This window comes from Lepidochelys kempii, chromosome 27, assembly GCF_965140285.1.
Source record: "Lepidochelys kempii isolate rLepKem1 chromosome 27, rLepKem1.hap1, whole genome shotgun sequence".
Taxonomy (NCBI): Eukaryota; Metazoa; Chordata; order Testudines; family Cheloniidae; genus Lepidochelys; species Lepidochelys kempii.
The window spans coordinates 6,741,586-6,761,670 of NC_136406.1; the positions used below are offsets into that span (position 1 = coordinate 6,741,586).

At 44.4% G+C, this 20,085-nt stretch overlaps 1 protein-coding gene across 3 annotated transcripts in view; it reads right to left on the reverse strand.

Moving 5' to 3' along the window:
• The window catches only part of ASIC2 (acid sensing ion channel subunit 2), a 1,322,378-nt gene that overhangs the window by 352,728 nt on the left and 949,565 nt on the right, over window positions 1-20,085 (reverse strand). The gene's annotated exons all lie outside the window — the stretch shown is intronic.

The window sequence follows — 20,085 nt, forward strand, 5'->3', positions numbered from 1 at the left end:
CAAGTACCTGAAAGGGGGTTCCAAAGGGGATGGCTCTAGACTGTTCTCAGTGGTAGCAGATGACAGAACAAGGAGTAATGGTCTCAAGTTGCAGTGGGGGAGATTTAGGTTGGATATTAGGAAAAACTTTTTCACTAGGAGGGTGGTGAAACACTGGAATGCGTTACCTAGGGAGGTGGTGGAATCTCCTTCCCTAGAAGTTTTTAAGGTCAGGCTTGACAAAGCCCTGGCTGGGATGATTTAGTCGCGGATCGGTCCTGCTTTGAGTAGGGGGTTGGACTAGATGACCTCCTGAGGTCCCTTCCAACCCTGATATTCTATGATTCCTAGTGAAAAAGTTTTCACTATAGTCCCTGATCTTCATTTGGCTCATACCTCAGCATGCCTTTGTCTCTGAAAAAATTAGTTTGAGCCTGCTTTTCTGACTTTATAACACGTTACAGTAACTTCATTGTTATAGAGTCCCGAAACTTTACATACAAAAGAGCCACACGTGTTTTACCAAGATAGTAATGTTCTGTAACTTATGAGTTTTCAAATGATACATCACAAGGCATACTTTGTACAAAATATATCATAACCCACATAAAAGTGGTGAGTATGGGGTACAGGCTGTCACGTGGGGTACAGGATGTGACACCCAGCCAAAGCTTCAGAGAAGAAAGCAAAGGCATGCAGAAAGCAGATCCTGTGATGCCATTAACAAAGGGCAAAGCAAGATTTTAGCTAAGAAACTTAAAACAGCATTTCACAGTATCATATAACATACCTCCCCCATCTCTCTTAGCACAGTCTGTGAGTGCCAGAATTCCTGGAGGCATACATAACTGCACAGGTTAGCTATGAGCGAATGCATCCAAATCTGCCCTCCAATTCTATTACTACAGTAACTCTTAACAGTAGCAGCACGTCTGGAGCGTATCATAAATGTATAGAAAAGTAGGTCATGTCTGAGTAGCATAAACCGAGTCCTAAACCGAGAGCGCCTGTTCAGAAAAACCTCCGACCATTATACCTACCCACCTCGCACCTGAGTTTTGCAGAAGATGGAATGGCCTCCGGTATTAACAAAAAGTTGCTTTTAAAAATAGCAATTCATCTCTTTTCCTCCTTTCAAGTTATCCGATTTTTAAAGCAAAAGGTCAAAGAAAAAAAAAAGCTGTATGCCTTATGCATGAAGACAATACATTTTTGATGAGACTTCTTACAGCTACAATGTCTCCAGACCATTTTAAGGTAATGAGGTACTATGGAGCATGACATCTGTCGATTCTCTAGTGCTCGCTCATCGTCTTTTCTAAGGCTTTGCAGGGTTAACAACATTCTGCCAATTGCATATAACTTGGGATCGCTAATCATAACAACGCTATTTTATTCAGTGACATGCCTCTCGCTTGCAAAATCAGTAGGCCAGCGCCTCAGCTGGTGAAAACTGAAGTAGCGCCATGCATGTTAATGGCACAGCAGTGGTTTACTCCACCAGAGGATCTAGCCCAATAAGTTTAATTTCACAAACCTAGGGCAGACATGTTCTGCTGAGTGTCTGTATTTACAGGGATACTGTCCAAGGTGCTAGGCACTCCGGACAAGCAACTTCAGCGTCTGCTGCTTCTGTACTTCAGACAAACAACCCGGAGTTATAATCATTTCCAGGAGTCCCCTGTTCATTTGCGCCCCTGGACAACCTGACAAGACCGTGATGTATGCAATCCCGCAATGTTCCTGAACAACCAGCATGCTCTTGTGCCACCCTCCTGTACAACCCTAAAACAACAACACAGACACAACCATGCTGTGCTTCCTGTCAGCTCTTCAAACAACAAAACAGCAGGACCCTCAACACTCTAACAGCAAAGAATGTCAGGAGTAAACTACAGTGGATGTTAGCCAGAAAGCAAATTTTAGTTTCATGCCTTTAAAGAGTGAATCTCTACTGTCTTTTTTTTTTTTAAAAGGAAGCAACCACAACTCCCGTTCACATGAACACTTTGCTGCTGATACAGTTCTTCAGCTAGTTTTAATGTTTAATCCATTATTTACTGTGTCTGACAGGCACAGAAGAAAGGAAGGGATGGAAAAAACAAGCATTCAAAATCTCTACTGTCTTTGGAAGCAAAGATAAGAGCATGGAAGCGGGCCATGTATATATTTGGGCATCTGCAAAACTTTAATGGAGACCTAGACTCTCTCTGAACTCTGCCACTCTGCAGGATGATTGAAGTTCTCTGCCAGGAATCTTCCAATACATGAGGAAACAAAACAGGAGACACACTGCCAAGTTCAGTGTGCAGGAGGAGTCCACTAGGGCAGCAGAAGGCCAGCTGCATAGTAAAAATTATCTGCCTTGCTGCGCTGCGCTTTTGAAATGAAGGCTGCTGCAGATTGGACAGCGTGAAGGCGGGCAGAGGAGCACCGGGTTGTGGTGAACGGGCAGTCTGCTGCCCCATGATAGGTTTTGAGTTTGGACTCTTCCATCCTTAGCAGGCAAGGTCTTTCTCAGAGGGAAAGTGACATTTTGATCAAAACCACTTACTCATGGAAAGAGCTACTGGGCTAGCACATTTCAAACCTGCTTGGCACTAACAAAAGAATAAAATGCACAAAGATCTGAGGCACCCCTGGCCACACAAGAATGGAGGGGACAATTCCCCACTTATGATTCTAGCCGCTTCCTCTGTTATTTTAGACTGTCAATAGGAGCCAGAGAAGTCGAATGGATCAAGCACGGGACGGCATCTGGCCTCTGAGGTTCTACTCCTGGCTCCATCACAAACTTTTGAGAGGGCTCGAGCAAAAGACTTAACCCTCTCCATACCTCCCCATCTGCACAATGGGTTGATTCATGGAGATGCCTGGGTATTACAGTGGGAGTGACACTATAAGGTACAAAACAGTTCCCATTATAAAAAATAAAATAAAATCCCAACCCTATTTTTCAGATATTCATCCCACAGCAAGACATTTAGTGAGGCTGAAATTTTCCATTTGTGGTCTTTTCCCAAAGGTAAATGTGTTTGGGATGTTTGAGTAAAAATGGTTCAGCCATGTTTGTGTGTGTGAGAGAGAAAGAAAGTTACTAATCTAGAATGGGAGAGGTCTGAAATTTGCAATTCGGCATAGAATTGTAGGGCTAGAAGGGACCTCGAGAGGTCATCTAGTCCAGGCCCCTGCGGTCATGGCAGGACTAAGTATTATCTAGACCATCCCTGACAGGTGTTTGTCAAACCTGCTTTGAAAATGTCCAATGATGTTGATAGTACAACCTCCCTGGGCAATTTATTCCAGTGTTTAACCACCTTGACAGTTAGGAAGTTTTCCCTATTGTCCAACCTAAAGCGCCCTTGCTGCAATTTAAGCCCATTGCATCTGATCCTATTCTCAGAGGTTAAGGAGAACAATATTTCTCCCTCCTCCTTGTAACAATCTTTTATGTACTTGAAAACTTGTTATCATAACCCCCCACACACACTAAACAAACCCAAGTTTTTCAATCTTCCCTCATAGGTCATGTTTTCTAGACCTTTAATCATTTTTGTTGATTTTCTCTGGATTTTCTCCAATTTATCCACATCTTTCCTGAAATGTGGCACCCAGAACTGGACACAGTACTCCAGTTGAGACCTAAAGGGTGCAGAGTAGAGCGGAAAAATTACTTCTTGTGTCTTGCTTACAACACTCCTGCTAATACATCCCAGAATGATGTTCGCTTTTTTTGCAACAGTTGCCAATGTTGACTCATATTTGGCTTGAGATCCACTTTGACTTGGCCATTGGCCATTATCTTTGAAAACTCATGGCGATCGGGGGAAGACCCGGATGACTGGGAAAAGGCTAATGTAGTGCCCATCCTCAAAAAAGGGAAGAAGGAGGATCCTGGGAACTACAGGCCAGTCAGCCTCACCTCAGTCCCTGGAAAAATCATGGAACAGGAGAGAGGAAAATGATCAGGAACAGTCAGCATGGATTCACCAAGGGCAAGTCATGCCTGACTTATCTAATTGCCTTCTATGATGAGATAACTGGTTCTGTGGATGAGGGGAAAGCAGTGGACGTGTTGTTCCTTGACTTTAGCAAAGCTTTTGACACGGTCTCCCACGGTATTCGTGCCAGCAAGTTAAAGAAGTATGGGCTGGATGAATGGACTATAAGGTGGGTAGAAAGTTGGCTAGATTTTCGGGCTCAATGGGTAGTGATCAATGACTCCATGTCTACTTGGCAGCCGGTATCAAGTGGAGTGCCCCAAGGGTCTGTCCTGGAGCCGGTTTTGTTCAATATCTTCATAAACGATCTGGAGCATGGTGTGGATTGCACCCTCAGCAAGTTTGCAGATGACACTAAACTGGGAGGAGAGGTAGATACACTGAAGGGTAGGGATAGGATACAGAGGGCCCTAGACAAATTAGAGGATTGGGCCAAAAGAAATCTGATGAGGTTCAACAAGGACAAGTGCAGAGTCCTGCACTTAGGATGGAAGAATCCCATGCACGGCTACAGACTAGGGACCGAATGGCTAGGCAGCAGTTCTGCAGAAAAGGACCTAGGGGTTACAGTGGACGAGAAGCTGGATATGAGTCAACAGTGTGCCCTTGTAGCCAAGAAGACCAATGGCATTTTGGGATGTATAAGTAGGGGCATTGCCAGCAGATCGAGGGATGTGATCGTTCCCCTATAGTCGACATTGGTGAGGCCTCATCTGGAGTACTGTGTCCAGTTTTGGGCCCCACACTACAAGAAGGATGTGGAAAAATTGGAAGGAGTCCAACGGAGAGCAACAAAAATGATTAGGGGTCTGGAACACATGAGTTATGAGGAGAGGCTGAGGGAACTGGGATTGTTTAGTCTGCGGAAGAGAAGAATGAGGGGGGATTTGATAGCTGCTTTCAACGACCTGAAAGGGGGTTCCAAAGAGGATGGATCTAGACTGTTCTCAGTGGTAGCCAATGACAGAACAAGGAGTAATGGTCTCAAGTTGCAGTGGGGGAGATTTAGGTTGGATATTAGGAAAAACTTTTTCACTAGGAGGGTGGTGAAACACTGGAATGCGTTACCTAGGGAGGTGGTGGAATCTCCTTCCTTAAAAAGAAAAGGAGTACTCGTGGCACCTTAGAGACTAACCAATTTATTTGAGCATAAGCTTTCATGAGCTACAGCTGCCTTCAGCGGATGCATAAAGTGGAAAGTACAGTGAGGGGATTTTATATACACACGGACCATGAAAAATATTTATGCTTTATGCATCCGATGAAGTGAGCTTTAGCTCACAAAAGCTTATGCTCAAATAAATTGGTTAGTCTCTAAGGTGCCACAAGTACTCCTTTTCTTTTTGCGAATACAGAGTAACACGGCTTCTACTCTGAAACCTCTCCCTCCTTAGAAGTTTTTAAGGTCAGGCTTGACAAAGCCCTGGCTGAGATGATTTAGTTGGGGATTGGTCCTGCTCTGAGCAGAGGGTTGGACTAGATGACCTCCTGAGGTCCCTTCCAACCCTGATATTCTATGATTCTATGACCCCAGATCCCTTTCTGCAATACTCCTTCCTAGGCAGTCATTTCCCATTTTCTATGTGTGCAACTGATTGTTCCTTCCTACGTGGAGTACTTTGCATTTGTCCTTATTGAATTTCATCCTATTTATTTCAGACCATTTCTACAGTTTGTCCAAATCACTTTTAAATTTACCAAAGCTGCAAAGCTTGGTATCATCTGCAAACTTTATAAGTGTACTCTCTATGCCATTATCTAAATCATTGATGAAGATATTGAACAGAACCAGACACAGAACTGATCCCTAAGGAACCCCACTCAAAATGCCTTTCCAAATTGACTGTGAACTACTGATAACTACTCTCTGGGAACAGTTTTCCAACCAGTTATGCACCCACCTTTTCCAACCAGTTATGCTCCATCTAGGTTGTATTCCCCTAGTTTGTGTACGAGAAGGTTATGCAAGACAGCATCAAAAACCTTACTAAAGTCAAGATGTACCACATCTACCACTTCTCCCTATCCACAAGGCTTGTTACCCTATCAAAGAAAGCTATTGGGTTTGTTTGACATGATTCGTTCTTGACAAATCCATGCTGACTGTTATTTATCACCTTATTATCTTCTCGGTGTTCTCAAATGGATTGCTTGATTATTTGCTCCATTATCTTTCCGGGTACAGAAGTTAAGCTGACTGGTTTGTAATTCCCCGAGTTGTACTTATTTCCCTTTTTATAGATGGGCACTATATTTCCCCTTTTCCAGTCCTCTGAAATCTCTCCCATCTCCCATGACTTTTAAAAGATAATCATTAATGGCTCAGATATCTCCTCAGTCAGCTCCTTGAGTATTCTAGGATGCTTTTCATCAGGCCCTGGTGATTTGAAGACATCTAACTTGTCTAAGTAATTTTAACTTGTTCTTTCCCTATTTTAGCCTCCTATCCTACCTCATCTTCACTGGCATTCACTATGCTCAATGCTTTTTTTGCCTCTGTCTTCACTAACAAGGACAGCTCCCAGACTGCTGCGCTGGGCATCACAACATGGGGAGTAGATGGCCAGCCCTCTGTGGAGAAAGAGGTGGTTAGGGACTATTTAGAAAAGCTGGACGTGCACAAATCCATGGGGCCGGATGAGTTCCATCCGAGAGTGCTAAAGGAATTGGCGGCTGTGATTGCAGAGCCATTGGCCATTATCTTTGAAAACTCGTGGCGAACGGGGGAAGTCCCGGATGACTGGAAAAAGGCTAATCTAGTGCCAATCTTTAAAAAAGGGAAGAAGGACGATCCTGGGAACTACAGGCCAGTCAGCCTCACCTCAGTCCCCGGAAAAATCATGGAGCAGGTCCTCAAGGAATCAATCCTGAAGCACTTACATGAGAGGAAAGTGATCAGGAACAGTCAGCATGGATTCACCAAGGGAAGGTCATGCCTGACTAATCTAATCGCCTTTTATGATGAGATTACTGGTTCTGTGGATGAAGGGAAAGCAGTGGATGTGTTGTTTCTTGACTTTAGCAAAGCTTTTGACACGGTCTCCCACAGTATTCTTGTCAGCAAGTTAAGGAAGTATGGGCTGGATGAATGCACTATAAGGTGGGTAGAAAGCTGGCTAGATTGTCGGGCTCAACGGGTAGTGATCAATGGCTCCATGTCTAGTTGGCAGCCAGTGTCAAGTGGAGTGCCCCAAGTGTCGGTCCTGGGGCCGGTTTTGTTCAATATCTTCATAAATGATCTGGAGGATGGTGTGGATTGCACTCTCAGCAAATTTGCGGATGATACTAAACTGGGAGGAGTGGTAGATACGCTGGAGGGTAGGGATAGGATACAGAGGGCCCTAGACAAATTGGAGGATTGGGCCAAAAGAAATCTGATGAGGTTCAATAAGGATAAGTGCAGGGTCCTGCACTTAGGACGGAAGAACCCAGTGCACAGCTACAGACTAGGGACCGAATGGCTGGGCAGCAGTTCTGCGGAAAAGGACCTCGGGGTGACAGTGGACGAGAAGCTGGATATGAGTCAGCAGTGTGCCCTTGTTGCCAAGAAGGCCAATGGCATTTTGGGATGTATAGGTAGGGGCATAGCGAGCAGATCAAGGGACGTGATCGTTCCCCTCTATTCGACATTGGTGAGGCCTCATCTGGAGTACTGTGTCCAGTTTTGGGCCCCACACTACAAGAAGGATGTGAATAAATTGGAGAGAGTCCAGCGAAGGGCAACAAAAATGATTAGGAGACTGGAACACATGAGTTATGAGGAGAGGCTGAGGGAACTGGGATTGTTTAGTCTGAGGAAGAGAAGAATGAGGGGGGCTTTGATAGCTGCTTTCAACTACCTGAGAGGTGGTTCCAGAGAGGATGGTTCTAGACTATTCTCAGTGGTAGAAGAGGACAGGACAAGGAGTAATGGTCTCAAATTGCAGTGGGGGAGGTTTAGGTTGGATATTAGAAAAAAATTCCTCACTAGGAGGGTGGTGAAACACTGGAATGCATTACCTAGGGAGGTGGTAGAATCTCCTTCCTTAGAAGTTTTTAAGGTCAGGCTTGACAAAGCCCTGGCTGGGATGATTTAATTGGGGATTGGTCCTGCTTTGAGCAGGGGGTTGGACTACATGACCTCTTGAGGTCCCTTCCAACCCTGATATTCTATGATTCTATGATTTTAGACATCCAATAGCTACTAACGTTTTTGGTGAAAACTGAAACAAAAATGTAATTTTGCACATCTACCATTTCCATATTTTTGGCTATTGTTTTTCTCCCCTCATTGAGCAACAGGCCTACCCTGTCCTTGGTCTTCCTCTTGCTTCTAATGTATTTGTAAAATGTTTTCTTATTACCCTTTATGTCTCTAGCTAGTTTAATCTCATTTTGTGCTTTGGCCTTTCTAATGTTGCCCCTACATAAATTTGTTTATATTCATCCTTTGTAAACTGACCTAGATTGTTCTCAACACAGCTGCACTGACTTGCTCTGGGGGGAATTGGATTTGGTTTTGGCCAGGTTATGAGTTCAGGTATCTCATATTGAGCATTTACAGGAGAGCTTTCTCCTAAGCTCATTAAGGGTAAATTAGCTAGTTCCCAGAATGGCCCCAAATCAGCCCAGCCAACCTTCCAAATGTTTTTGGAAGCCTCAAGTCTGATTACTAGGATTTTCCACTTGTTGCCTTGCCCCTCTCTCCCCCGCAACGCCCCATTAGCCTAAGGGAATGTGTCCGGAGTTAGAAGCTAGCAGGGTCCAAGGTCTGTTCCTTCTACTGACTGGAATTCGCCTGCAACTTAGAACGCTTATGTAGGACAAAATTAACCCTTTTAGGCATAGTCTCCCATCAGGGGCAGCACACTGCACCAGCAGGAGCTAGGGTGGCGCACCAAGGAGGTATCTGTTTTGAGATCTTGATAATCAAGATTCATATTAAGAATTAATCACGATTCTCCAGCCCACACTACCGGCTTATTTTCCCTGGAAGGCAAAAAAGCCTGTTGTTAACAAATCTTCTGTACGCTCTAGTGTGAGCACCCAATTTTACGAAAGAGCTCAAAGTGCAGTTCTTGCTTTCCTGCATGTTACCCTCTTAACATCCATGCGTGCAAAGAAAACAATGCACATAAAATCCTCCCTTGGTTAGACAATAAACTCTATAAACCATGTTCAGCATGTTCAATTTCTCTGCAGTCAATGGGTCACACCAGGGATTAATCTATGCCCATGACTCAGAACTGGAATCTGCAGACTTATTGCGAGGGAGTTAGAGCTACATGGTGCTGGCAGAAAGCCAAGCCCTGAATCAACAGCATCGAGTTAGCTGTAGAGAGCAGCATCACTTGCAAAAAGAAACCCCGTCAGGGCCCTGGAAAACATTCTGGTCTTTGGGAGCCCATGGTGCCCTGACGTCTCTGCACATCCTGCTCTCTGGACAGGCTAGCACCGTGCCACCCGGGCTTTCTCCTGGTCACAGAGGACAAGGGCGGGTAACAGAGAGAAATGCAATATTTGTATAGGAGTATTGTGCTTTACGGGGCCATGCAGATTCCTGCTAGACACAGTGTTAGTCTCTACAGTAGGTTTCTCAGTCCACCCATTGTGCAAACCTTGGGGCTAAGAGGGTCTTTAAAAAGTGGCCTAAAATCTACATAGAGACACTGAAAATGACATAAATGGAAACACAGCCCTGGAGAAACCATTCCATCCTCTAAGTCAGATGTTTTTAAACAGTGGGCATGCCCCACCAAGGAGTGCAATGAGGCTAGCGGGGGGCACAAGGACCAACAGGGCCACGCTGAAGGGCTGGGGTCAGGAGGGGGCTCTCTCTAGCAGGGAAGCAGACGGGGCTCTTAGCTGTCATGACCAAACTCCTTGCCATCTCACTCCCCTCTAGGCTAAACCTTAAGTTACAAAAAGACACAAAAACAGGAATATACATTTGTCAAGTTTCCTCCCCCACTATGAACTCTAGGGTACAGATGCGGGGACCTGCATGAAAACCTCCTAAGCTTACTTTTACCAGCTTAGGTTAAAACTTCCCCAAGGTACAAATTAATTTTATCCTTTGTCCTTGGAATATCCACTGCCACCACCAAACTCTAACTGGGTTTACTGGGAAACGTAGTTTGGACACGTCTTTCCCCCCAAAATCCTCCCAACCCTTGCACCCCACTTCCTGGGGAAGGCTTGGTAAAAATCCTCACCAATTTGCATAGGTGACCACAGACCCAAACCCTTGGATCTGAGAACAATGAAAAAGCACTCAGTTTTCTTACAAGAAGACCTTTAATAGAAATAGAAGTAAATAGAGGTAAAGGAATCACCTCTGTAAAATCAGGATGGTAGATACCTTACAGGGTAATTAGATTCAAAACATAGAGAATCCCTCTAGACAAAACCTTAAGTTACAAAAAAGACACACAGACAGAAATAGTCATTCTATTCAGCACAATTCTTTACTCAGCCATTTAAAGAAATCATAATCTAACACATACCTAGTTAGATTACTTACTAAAGTTCTAAGTCTCCATTCGTGGTCTATCCCTGGCAAAAGCAGCATACAGACAGACACAGACCCTTTGTTTCTCTCCCTCCTCCCAGCTTTTGAAAGTATCTTGTCTCCTCATTGGTCATTTTGGTCAGGTGCCAGCGAGGTTACTTTTAGCTTCTTAACCCTTTACAGGTGAGAGGATTTTTCCTCTGACCAGGAGGGATTTTAAAGGGGTTTACCCTTCCCTTTATATTTATGACAACATTCCATTCAGCACAGCTATTTTAACAGCCATTAAACAAAAGGAAATCGAACTCATTTCTAGCTAGATTACTTACTAACTTAAGGAGTTATGAAGAGCATTCCTGATCTGTTCCTGGCAAAAGCATCACACAGACAGGCAGACCCTTTGTTCCCCCCACCTCCTCCAGCTTTGAAATTATCTTGTCTCCTCATTGGTCATTTTGGTCAGGTGCCAGCAAGGTTATCTTAGCTTCTTAACCCTTTACAGGTGAAAGGGTTTTGCCTCTGGCCAGGAGGGATTTTATAGTTCTGTATATAGAAAGGTGGTTACCCTTCCCTTTATATTTATGACATTCCCTAATTCCACTTTTTTTTTATAGAGTTTATTTAACAAAGATTTTCAACTCTGAATTCATACCCGTTTGGCATGTGGCTTGACAGGACTCTTGGATTTTATTCCCAGCCCAGTGACTAATTCACTGTGACACATAAGACAAGTCACTTAGAGTATGTCTCCACTGCAAAGAAAAACCCACAACATCAAGTCTCAGAGCCCAGGTCAACTGACTCGGACTCCTGGGACTCAGGCTACAGGGCTAAAAATAGCAGTGTAGACTGGATCCAGCTGGAGCCCATGTTCTGAAACCCAGCGAGGATGTAGGATGTCAGAGGAGACATACCCTTAGGCTCTGTGTGACTCAGTGCCTTATTAGTCTTTAAAATAGGGATAATAAAGTATCCCTACATATTAGGGGCGTTTAGTCACTGGTTAGTGTCTCTACGTCACTAGGAAACAAAGAAATGCTAACATAAACCCCCGCACCTCTTCCAAAGTAGATCTTCCAAACAGCTAACTTTACAAAATCAACACATTTAAACAAACCAAACCATACAACCCTCCATAAACAGCAAATCACGCTCCAGTCAGTCGCTTTAATTGTTGATGTTAGAATCATAGAATCATAGAATATCAGGGTTGGAAGGGACCTCAGGAGGTCATCTAGTCCAAACCCCTGCTCAAAGCAGGACCAATCCCCAACTAAATCATCCCAGCCAGGGCTTTGTCAAGCCTGACCTTAAAAACTTCTAAGGAAGGAGATTCCACCACCTCCCTAGGTAACGTATTCCGTTTCACCACCCTCCTAGTGAAAACGTTTTTCCTAATATCCAACCTAAACCTCCCACACTGCAATTTGAGACCATTACTCCATGTTCTGTCATCTTCTACCACTGAGAACAGTCTAGAGCCATCCTCTTTGGAACCCCCTTTCAGGTACTTGAAAGCAGCTATCAAATCCCCCCCTCATTCTTCTCTTCCGCAGACTAAACAACCCCAGTTCCCTCAGCCTCTCCTCATAACTCATGTGTTCCAGTCCCCTAATCATTTTTGTTGCCCTCCGCTGGACTCTTTCCAATTTTTCCACATCCTTCTTGTAGTGTGGGGCCCAAAACTGGACACAGTACTCCAGATGAGGCCTCACCAATGTCGAATAGAGGGGAACGATCACATCCCTCGATCTGCTGGCAACGCCCCTACTTATACATCCCAAAATGTCATTGGCCTTCTTGACAACAAGGGCACACTGTTGACTCATATCCAGCTTCTCGTCCACTGTAACCCCGAGGTCCTTTTCCGCAGAACTGCTGCCGAGCCATTCGGTCTCTAGTCTGTAGCAGTGCATGGGATTCTTCCATCCTAAGTGCAGGACTCTGCACTTGTCCTGGTTGAACCTCATCAGATTTCTTTTGGCCCAATCCTCTAATTTGTCTAGGGCCCTCTGTATCCTATCCCTGCCCTCCAGTGTATCTACTTCTCCTCCCAGTTTCTACTTCTCCTCCCAGTTTAGTGTCATCTGCAAACTTGCTGAGGGTGCAATCCACGCCATCCTCCAGATCATTTGAGAAGATATTGAACAAAACCGGCCCCAGGACCGACCCTTGGGGCACTCCACTTGACACCGGCTGCCAACTAGACATGGAGCCATTGATCATTACCCATTGAGCCTGACAATCTAGCCAACTTTCTATCCACCTTAAAGTCCATTCTTCCAGCCCATACTTCTTTAACTTGCTGGCAAGAATACTGTGGGAGACCGTGTCAAAACGTTTGCTAAAGTCAAGAAACAACATGTCCATTGCTTTCCCCTCATCCACAGAGCCAGTTATCTCATCACAGAAGGCAATTAGATTAGTCAGGCATGACTTGCCATTCGTGAATCCATGCTGACTGTTTCTGATCACTTTCCACTCCTTTAAGTGCTTCAGAATTGATTCCTTGAGGACCTGCTCCATGATTTTTCCAGGGACTGAGGTGAGGCTGACTGGCCTGTAGTTCCACTTCTTGTAAGCTTCTTTTTTGTGTTTAAGATCAGCAAGGATTTCACTGTTAAGCCAAGCCAGTCACCTGCCATATTTACTATTCTTTCTACACATTGGGATGGTTTGTCCCTGTAACCTCGATAAGGATTCTTTAAAATACAGCCAGCTCTCCTGGACTCCTTTCCCCCTCGTGTTATTCTCCCAGGGGATCCTGCCCATCAGTTCCCTAAGGGAGGCAATGTCTGCTTTTCTGAAGTCCAGGGTCCATATTCTGCTGCTCTCCTTTCTTCCCTTTGTCAGGATCCCGAACTCGACCATCTCATGGTCACTGCCTCCCAGGTTCCCATCCACTTGTTTTCAAAAAGCTGTCCTGAATATTTTAATCATTGGGAGCTTTACATGTGTTAAATTTTCTTTCTATTCATTATTTATTTGGTACTGCTTTTCATATTTAAAAGTTAAGGAGATACAAATTATTAAATGAGCTACATGCTTAATGTAATCAACCTACCACAGCTTGTATGCACTCCCCTCCGATATGGCAGAGATTCCCTCATCTAGCAAAAGGAGTCTGCTCTTCCCTCCATACACACACACTGGCATCAAAGGGACCTGGCATTTATGTACGATCAGGAGAACAGACCTAAACAGAGCAGGTGCTGGATTAATTCAAACAGCCGCTGACAGCTCATGGCCAGCTTTTGAAAACAACTGGGCTGCCCGCTATGAAATATTTTCTCTGTACTTTCCCTTCTCTTGTTTATCTGCCAGAGGCATTTACTGGAAAACTGACTCTTTGTGGCTTCTTAGGCCCATCTACACCTGTTGCTTATTTCCCATCGGAGGTCAGAAATCTCTGTTTGTGGCAATGTAAGCTAGCCCCACTCCAGCCCATTGGGAGGTCGAAAGGAGATCATTAGGATTTCAGATGGGGAAATTAAGCAACTGGAACAGCTAACGGTCTAATCTAGCTAGACATTTACACCAGACTCATCACTGTGGTATCTAAAGATCAAGATTCTAGGTTGATATGGTGTCCTGAATAATTGCAACCTATCCTAGCACAATGTAAAGATTCATATTTTAACACTAAAGGTCCTGGGTTCAAGCTCTCCTGTCATTCACACCAGGGTTTCATTATATCATAAAGCAATGGACAGGAAATTTAGAACAGAGGAGCAAAAATATTTGAAAACAAGAACTGAATTACACTTGCATTTTTCCTTCCCAAGAACTGTGGTTGGCTTCTTCAGAGGCTCTCTTGCCTGAGATTCCTGATTTTTTAAGGTCTTGCAACGAGAAGACGCTCAAAAACACGTTCCAGGGTCATTTGCAGAGGATTAACCTTCAGTGAGGCTGGTGCACCTCTTTCTGTCTGTGGTGTTATGGAAGCCATTTCAATTCAGGGGGCTGCCCTTGTTAAGGGGTTCCCAGCTGAGCCTCCTTTGTTTTCCAGTTATTGTCTGTGCTTGGTGCTGTACAAGACACAAAGCACAGACAGCCCCTGCAGCCTCACACGGCTTGCAATCCCGCTACGATAGACACAGAGGAACACAGTGAAGCTCAGCAGAGAGAGTGACTAAGGCACACTCCTGTATCTGTTCTATGTGAGCATCACGGAAGAAGCAAGTGTTTAGGAGAAAGCTGAATGAAGTGAGATTGTTCACAACCAGGGTAGCAAAAGGCATTTGAACGAATCTGGCTTGCAGCTTGTAGTGACAACACACAGGCTCAATCAGGCTCGCAGGGAAAGACTCAATCTATTCGGCTTAACAAAGGGAAGGTTAAGGGGTGACTTGATTGCAGTCTGTAAGTACCTGCATGGGGAATAAAGATTTATCAACAGGCTCTTCAATCTATCAAAGCAAGGCATAAACATGATCCAATGGCTGGAAGTTGGAGTTAGCCAAATTCAGACTGGAAATACGACATTAACTTTCCACTGGAACAATTTATCAAGGGTCATGGGCGATTCTCCATCACTGACAATTTTTAAATCAAGATTGGATGTTCTTCTAAAAGTTCTAGGGATGATTCTGGGGCAGGTCTCTGGCCTGTGCTATGCAGGAGCTCAGACTAGATCATCACAACAGTCCTGTCCAGCCCTGGAATCATGGAATCAATGCTCTGGGAGTGCTGTTGGTTTGGCACAGTCTCTCTGCTCATGACTGGCACCTGTGCCGGGCTTGCTGTCATTAGCAGTGTGTTTAAGAGACTGCGTAGCCATTCTACAGGAATTCTGGGAACTACAGGCCAGTCAGCCTCACCTCAGTCCCTGGAAAAATCATGGAGCAGGTCCTCAAAGAATCAATCCTGAAGCACTTGCATGAGAGGAAAGTGATCAGGAACAGCCAGCATGGATTCACCAAGGGAAGGTCATGCCTGACTAATCTAATCGCCTTTTATGATGAGATTACTGGTTCTGTGGATGAAGGGAAAGCAGTGGATGTATTGTTTCTTGACTTTAGCAAAGCTTTTGACACGGTCTCCCATAGTATTCTTGTCAGCAAGTTAAGGAAGTATGGGCTGGATGAATGCACTATAAGGTGGGTAGAAAGCTGGCTAGATAGTCGGGCTCAACGGGTAGTGATCAATGGCTCCATGTCTAGTTGGCAGCCGGTATCAAGTGGAGTGCCCCAAGGGTCGGTCCTGGGGCCGGATTTATTCAATATCTTCATAAATGATCTGGAGGATGGTGTGGATTGCACTCTCAGCAAATTTGCGGATGATACTAAACTGGGAGGAGTGGTAGATACGCTGGAGGGGAGGGATAGGATACAGAAGGACCTAGACCAATTGGAAGATTGGGCCAAAAGGAATCTGATGAGGTTCAATAAGGATAAGTGCAGGGTCCTGCACTTAGGACGGAAGAACCCAATGCACAGCTACAGACTAGGGACCGAATGGCTAGGCAGCAGTTCTGCGGAAAAGGACCTAGGGGTGACAGTGGACGAGAAGCTGGATATGAGTCAGCAGTGTGCCCTTGTTGCCAAGAAGGCCAATGGCATTTTGGGATGTATAAGTAGGGGCATAGCGAGCAGATCGAGGGACGTGATCGTTCCCCTCTATTCGACATTGGTGAGGCCTCATCTGGAGTACTGTGTCCAGTTTTGGGCCCCACACTTCAAGAAGGATGTGGATAAATTGGAGAGAGTCCAGCGAAGGGCAACAAAAATGATTAGGGGACTGGAACACATGAGTTATGAGGAGAGGCTGAGGGAGCTGGGATTGTTTAGCCTGCAGAAGAGAAGAATGAGGGGGGATTTGATAGCTGCTTTCAACTACCTGAAAGGGGGTTCCAAAGAGGATGGCTCTAGACTGTTCTCCATGGTAGCAGATGACAGAACGAGGAGTAATGGTCTCAAGTTGCAGTGGGGGAGGTTTAGATTGGATATTAGGAAAAACTTTTTCACTAAGAGGGTGGTGAAACACTGGAATGCGTTACCTAGGGAGGTGGTAGAATCTCCTTCCTTAGAGGTTTTTAAGGTCAGGCTTGACAAAGCCCTGGCTGGGATGATTTAACTGGGAATTGGTCCTGCTTTGAGCAGGGGGTTGGACTAGATGACCTTCTGGGGTCCCTTCCAACCCTGATATTCTATGATTCTATGATTCTAGTGTCTTTTATTCACCTTTTCAAAATTCTCTCCTTTTTTAAAAAAATAAATAAGACCAGGCATTAGTGCTTTGAATTGGGAGGCCAAAAACACTTCTGAGCGCTGATAACATACATGGACAGAACAAATTCCTTTACCTTTGCTTCGTCTTACATCACATGTGGGCTCGTCTACACATACAGCCTTGTAGGGGCATAGCTTAGTGAGGACGCTACCTACGTCGACGGGAGAGTTGCTCTTGTCTGAGGAGTTAATCTACCTCCCTGAGATATGGTATCTTTGTCAATGGGAGAAGCCCACCTACTGATACAACACTTTCTACACCAGGATTTTGGGCAGCATAATTGCATTGTTCAGGGGTGTGGATTTTCCACACCCCTAAGCAACACAATTATCCCGATAGAAGTCTGTAGAGCAGACACAGTCTCGCAGGGTGCTCACATCAAGCAAAGTTGCTTCCACGCTTCATTGTTTAAAACTGTTCCCTCTTAGATTACTCTGGGAGATTCTTAGCTGAGGACTGAGATCAGCTCTGGGGGCAAGCATCTTCTTTCCCACCTGCACTGGGGATCTCTCAGACACACTAGCTGTGGCTAAGAGATCTGCAATGCGAATCGGAGAGGAGAATTTTGCTTTTCTTCCTGCCAAGTTGTAGCATTAATGAATCAATCATTTCCAATAATCCAATTTCCAGTAACTGTCTGCTCCTACACCTGATTTGAGAAGGCCTCTAGATATAAATATTCATCCCATAACAATGACTCTTTCCGAACACTTATTCCAGACTATGGATATTGCTATTAAGGAACTGTATAGATATCAAAGCTCAGTTTTAAACAGATATTCCTAGCAAACCACCTCTTACCTAAGCAGCAGCTATGCCAGAAGAGGATCTCAGAATTTATTAAGTCGAGCTGATGAGAGCTGCAGTGGGAAGGGAAAGAAAAAGAGAGCTATTTTACGTGTACCAGAAACCACATTCTGGAAAAATAACACCTAGATCTTATATAGCACTTATTATAGACCTCAAAATATAGCACTTATCATAGACCTCAAAATGCTTTACAAAGGAGACAAGCATCATCCTACCCATTTTACAGATGGGGAACCCGAGGCACAGAGAAGTGACTTGCCCGAGATCACCCAGCAGGCCCTCGGCGCAGCATCAGGAACAGAACTTAGGTCTCAAAACAGCACTCTATCCACTAGACCACACTGCCGTGTGTGTGTGTGTGAGAGAGAGAGAGAGAGCGTGAGTGAAAAAATTTGACTGTGAATATATATTATATGACAAGTAAGATGATGGATTGTTGTGGTTTTTTTTTTTTAAAGTTATTAAATGCCTACTCTGAGCATCCTTTCTCCAGAGAGGAGAGAAGAGAAGGAGATGCATGAATTCCACTAACGACTTTTCTCTGTACATTTAATTTAACTGCAATTAAATGTACCTTGGGCCCTGATTCAGCAAGGTGTTTAAAGCAGATGCTTTATTTAAAGCACGTGGTCTGGTCCCACTGATTTCAATGAAATCACATCATTTCTCTGAAGACTTCAAAATTAGGCCTTGCAAACATACTGCACCGCTGAAACAGCCACGCTGCATACTAGAGGGAAGCAGGGAGCTTTTGATTGAAGTCTCTGGAAGTCTCCCTTAGGAGAGGTGCCAGGAGATTGTTAACAGCCATACACACAGCAGAGAACACCTTGGTTCTTTCAGGTTCCATGAGGACCCCCTGCCACACACAGTATGCGGCATGACTCATGATGTTACTTGTATGACTTCTGAGGAGGGTTAGCACAGTCTAAGTACTGCATCTTTAAATCCCAATAAACCATCCCCCCAGTTCCAAAGTTCAGGCCAAGAAGGAAAGTTTTTAAATAACTAAACGAAAACGGCAAAGCAATGTAACTAAGCTGAAAGCTGGAATTTCCCCTGAGAAGTCACACTAATGGGAAGGACATCTGGGTTTCTCTCTTTGTTTTAAAACCTTTTATTTTAATAAATCCATGAGTACAGGAGCAGCAACACTAGCCAACTGCGAGCAAACAAGACCTTCTGTCAAGCCACTGGAAAACTGCACAAAGTCACATGCACCAAAGATAACTGACACGAACGTCATAGCCAAGGCGATCATGTATCACACGATCAACTCTGGCTGGTCATTCTGTTGTCCAGTGGGTGATTAAAGGTGAGCTGCAAAAGGGAAGGCAAAATGAGATTGTGCCTTTTGTTGCTGTTGTTGTTTGTTTTGTTTTGCTCCTGTATCGTGTGCGTGAAAGGTCTGAAAGGAATTAATCAAAAAGAGGGGTTTTTTCATACTTTAAAAAACAAAACAAAAAGTAAACCCCAAACATTAGACATTCAGGGCTCGTCTATCCTGAAAAACTCTATAATGATTGAACAACTAATTAACATGACATCCCTAGAGTCAAGTGAGTGAAAGTCAAGCAAAACTGAGAAGGGAAAGGATATTTAGTCAGCCTGACCACAACCAGTTTTAATTCAATTTTGCTTAACAGCCGCTTAACTCCAATATCTAATAAATATTTGGGGGGAAAGGATGTCTCTTAAAAATTCAAACTCCATACTCCCCTCTTTCAGTTAAGATGTGGCAGGTCACAGTAAATACCCCAGAAATCCCATAAGTGGATCGGGGGAGATGACACCCAATCACTCTTGTATTTCATATTAAACCCTCACATTTCAGGCTCTCCCTGATATAGATCAGAGAAGCAAGACATGGCCACTAGCCCCCTTTTTATTTAAATCATTTCATTTTTTGTTGGAGATTCAGAGGAGGGGGAAGAACTGAAAAAGTGGAAAAGGAGAAACAGAGTAAGAGGAAGAACAAATGCTCAATTTCAGCCTAATTCTATCCTCTCCCATGGTCCCTCTATGCAGCTTTGGTGACATAAAGAAGGCAGGATGCCCTCCAGGGGCATACCCTTTATGTAAAGGAACTCATCTGCCCCTATACTTTCGTCCCATGCAGCTATTGGCATACAGAGCTAGGGGCATTAGAAGAAACAGGTGGTATGGCTGAAGTGCACCATACTTCTACTATTCTGGGTCAGGTGGCCATGCAAAGCTAGTGTAAGGTGGAACACCTGGAGCTGCTCCAAATTATGCCAGGGATCGAGCAAGCAGGTCAGGCCCAAAATTCAGAAGGCATCAAAGGTGGTCCAAAGGCACCTGTACCTGTCCACTTCTCAAACACACACCCCTAACCTTCACCGCCTGTGAGAGACAGCAGAGAACCTGGCCTAGACAGTGGAGAAGAGGAAAGGGGTGTTGTAAAGAGTTAAAGGTGTTGATAAACGTTTCGCTGTCCAACATAAAAACAAGGATCCCTAGAGTTGAGTTTTTGTTGCTTTTATTTTTACAGAAACCTTGACTGACTTTTTTTGTTTTGTTTTTTGTTTGGCAAACACTCAAAGCATTTATTTT